Source organism: Lolium rigidum, chromosome 7 (genome assembly GCF_022539505.1).
Source record: "Lolium rigidum isolate FL_2022 chromosome 7, APGP_CSIRO_Lrig_0.1, whole genome shotgun sequence".
Classification (NCBI taxonomy): Eukaryota; Viridiplantae; Streptophyta; class Magnoliopsida; order Poales; family Poaceae; genus Lolium; species Lolium rigidum.
The window spans coordinates 360,930,901-360,935,021 of NC_061514.1; the positions used below are offsets into that span (position 1 = coordinate 360,930,901).

Below are 4,121 nucleotides of genomic sequence, written 5' to 3' on the forward strand. Positions count from 1 at the left end.
AAGCAAGCACAAGTCTTTCTTGCTACCTTCCTGTCCCTTGTCGCTCCTCCGCAACACAAAACAGCGACCTGAACCAGATCAAGCAAGAATATATTTATCAACGCAGTCTTTGTAATACCAAATAACTGCGCATCGCCAAACTGAGCATGTTCAAAACAGGGAATTGGATATGTAGAAGAAAAGAAAGATGCATGTGGTACTCTGGAATTTATATATCTTAATTTGATAGATGATCTTTTCATAATTCTATCTCCAAAGTTTTCATAAGGCAGAATCTCACAAATCGCAATGACATTCTGGCTAGTCGCGCACTGTAACCAAGAATACATGTGCGTCAATAGAAGAGGAAGGAACAAAAGATATTACTTTTATAGTCTATAAAGCTAGACAATCTATAAACCTCTCGATATAATTTAAGTTTCCTTATACTCTGCAATTTGTATGTAAACAGAGTGAGAAAACTGCAAAAGAAATATAAGAACATATAATAAATCAATTACAAATCGTTTCTAGAGGAATGTGTGTTTCAAATTACTGCATACACTGATAGCTAAAGGACTCCCCACAAAAATGAAATAACTCAAGAAAGAAAGGGAATCATGGAGTAGAAATCCAGAAGTCTGAACTAACCTTAATTTAATTTGACGAATCGGTATACGTTGACATATCCAAATAAAAGAACAGCATCACCTTCAGATCTTCCCCTTCAGTTGAGTTTCAAGAGATATTACTATAAACAGTAGTACATGAAAGATCATCCGCCATAACAAGGTCATAAAACCATGATCTTGGGTGTCAATCATGTGTGAACCTGGAGGAAACATGACAAAACAATACAACACATTATCATTAACAGAGACATGATGAAATACGTATGGATAAGCCACTAATTAGTATGTGGTGGATGTGAAAAACCTCAAAAAATAATTGAACCAGACCTTGGCAGAGTTCTTGGCAAGGTCATTCTTCATGCATTATACTAATCTGAGTAGGATCCCAAGCACTGACAGATTATTTTAGCTCTGCAACCAAGGGATATGAAATTAAAGGAGAGCATAAACCAGGAGATGGGTTTGTTAACTGAAGTTAACAAAAGCACTCATTATGTCACAGTTCCAATAAATGACTGAAGGAGACATGACCAGAATCTAGTTGTGCAATAGAAATTACCTAGTCCATTAGCTTCCAAAATCAGAGATACTCCTACGAAGAGAAAGAAAAGTAGATCAGAGACATATGCCTTGTATGCTGCAACCACAAGAGAAAAAATATGGAGTCAATCTAGATAAGTATAGTGAACGTAATCAATCAGATACATGTGTTGCAGCCATGGAAACCCTTCTATTGTGCGCATCAGCTTATGAGTCTGCAGCATATCCGTGGCTATGGATGCCCATCTGTCAGATCGGAAAATACATGAGATAGGGTTAGGATTTTACCTCGTTGATGTTCGGATGTGACGCTCATGAGCAGTGGCCATGGTGGTGGGGGAGGTTTGGAGCCAGTCCCTACTCCTGCTGCTGCCAGAGAACGAGATCTTGAGCCCCAGCCGGCTGTGGGCGACCTCCTCGAGGCGGCGCGCCGCCACCCTTACCCTTCTCTGTGCGAGTTCCTGCAGAGCCTCCTCCGGCTCGGGAGCCCTTGCTCTGCAACCGTGCGGTGCGAAAGGGGACAGAGAGGCGCCGCCTTGACCGGAGATCTCGAGCCCCGGGGTCGTGGACGCCTTTCTCAAAGCGGCGCGCTGCCGCCCGCCCGCGTCGCCTCGACTCGCAGAGGAGGAGGCCCGAAGGGGCAAGCCACGACGATGGTGGCGGCTCGTGGTCGATCGTGGCGGCGGCTTGGGGAGAGCACGGGATTGGGGAGGAGACGAGTGGAGGCGAGCACACGGGATTGGGGAGCTCGTTCGATCTAGGTTTTCACCTCTCGTCTGCGGACATGAGAAGGAAGCGACCGAACGAGCAGACCTGCCTGCCTCTCACTGTCGGGCCCCGCACATAGAAGGTCCCACCCGTCATGGAGTCTTTTCGAAACTGAACGAGTGAGAAAAGTTTCTACTGATCGGACGGCTGTGGTGAAAAGCGGGATTGGAGACTTACTGTACATGGTGGAACGAACGAACCAGATCTTTTTGCCCCTTTTGGGTGCACTGGTTGGCCGGGTAGTCTAGGGACATTTATAGGAGAAATGTTTTATAGCTCATGAGGAAGTATGTGGTGTTTATCTTTCAATCTTGTTGGGCAACTTTCACCAATGGACTAGTGGCTTCATCCGCTTATCCAATAATTTTGCAAAAAGAGCTGGCAATGGGATTCTCAGTCCCAAATTAATTAACCTAAATAGACACTCCTTCATGGTATGTGATTGTTGGACGGCACCCGAAGGATTCGGTTAGCCATGGTTTGAGAAAGCAAAGGTGGGGAGGAGTGTCATCATAATAAAACTAAAATAAAAAGGCACTCCTTCATGGTATGAGATTGTTGGCAGGCACCCGAGGATTCGGTTAGCCATGGTTTGTGAAAGAAAGGTTGGAAGGAGTGCCACCCAAAAAAAAAAAAAATTCATGGGAGCCGCTCTTTGAAGGTTTTTCTGGCAAGGGGGTTAGAGTGCCCACTACCATTCGTTGACAACAACAAACACCTCTCAAAACTTTACTTTTATACTCTCTATATGATTTCAAAACTTAAAAAGCTCTAGCACATGATTTAATCCCTGCTTCCCTCGCGAAGGGCCTTTCTTTTACTTTATGTTGAGTCAGTTTACCTACTTCCTTCCATCTTAGAAGCAAACACTTGTGTCAATCGTGCATTGATTCTTACATACTTGCATATTTGCATTCATCATATTACTTTGTGTTGACAATTATCTATGAGATATGCATGTTACAAGTTGAAAGCAACCGCTGAAACTTATATCTTCCTTTGTGTTGCTTCGATGCCTTTACTTTGAACTTATTGCTTTATGAGTTAACTCTTGTGCAAGACTTTTGATGCTTGTCTTGAAAGTATTATTCATGAAAAGTTTTGCTATATGTTATCTATTTGTTAGCAACTATAGATCATTGCCTTGAGTCACTTCATTTATTTCATATGCTTTGTAATAGTATGATCAAGGTTATGTAAGTAGCATGTCACTACAGAAATTATTCTTCTTATCGTTTACCTGCTCGGGACGAGCAGGAACTAAGCTTGGGGATGCTGATACGTCTCCAACGTATCCATAATTTCTGTCGTTCCATGCTTGTTTTATGACAATACTTACATGTTTTGCTTGCACTTTATAATGTTTTTATGCGTTTTCCGGAACTAACCTATTAACAAGATGCCACAGTGCCGCTTCTCGTTTTCTCGCTGTTTTTGGTTCCAGAAAGGCTGTTCGGGCAATATTCTCGGAATTGGACGAAATCAACGCCAAACCTCCTATTTTTCCCGTAAGGCTCCAGAACACCGAAGAAGAGTCGGAGAGGGGCCAGAGGGCCACCACACCATAAGGCGGCGCGGCCTGGCCCGGGCCCGCGCCGGCCTATGGTGGGGAGCCCCCGTGTGCCCCTGCGCCGCCTCTTCGCCTATAAAATCCCTTTCGACCTAAAAACACCGGACCACTTGACGAAACTCCAGAAAGACTCCAGGGGCGCCGCCACCATCGCGAAACTCCAATTCGGGGGACAGAACTCTCTGTTCCGGCACCCTGCCGGGACGGGGAAGTGCCCCCGGAAGCCATATCCATCAACGCCATCGCCTCCATCATGCTCCGTGAGTAGTTCCCCCATGGACTACGGGTTCTATCTGTAGCTAGTTGGTATTCTCTCCCCCATGTACTTCAATACAATGATCTCATGAGCTGCCTTACATGATTGAGATTCATTTGATGTAATCGGTGTTGTGTTTGTCGGGATCCGATGGATTGTTACGTTATGATTGTCTATCTACAAAGTTTATGAAGTTATTGTTGCTGCAATCTTGTTGTGTTTAATGCTTGTCACTAGGGCCCAAGTGGCATGATCTTAGATTTAAGCTCTATACTTATTGCTTAGATTGTATCTACAAGTTGTATGCACATGTCACTGTCCGGAACCAAAGGCCCCGAAGTGATGGCGGTGATGTGAGGGGCACATGTTTTCACGG

At 44.5% G+C, this 4,121-nt stretch overlaps 1 long non-coding RNA gene across 1 annotated transcript; it reads right to left on the reverse strand.

The window, feature by feature from the left end:
* Nucleotides 1-640: 640 nt before the first annotated feature.
* Nucleotides 641-1,479, reverse strand: LOC124670123. The gene is made up of 4 exons (XR_006992419.1): nt 1,440-1,479; nt 1,171-1,203; nt 939-1,022; nt 641-811 (listed from the first exon to the last, which is right to left on the reverse strand). It is a non-coding gene; the product is annotated as an uncharacterized LOC124670123 (long non-coding RNA).
* Nucleotides 1,480-4,121: the final 2,642 nt, after the last annotated feature.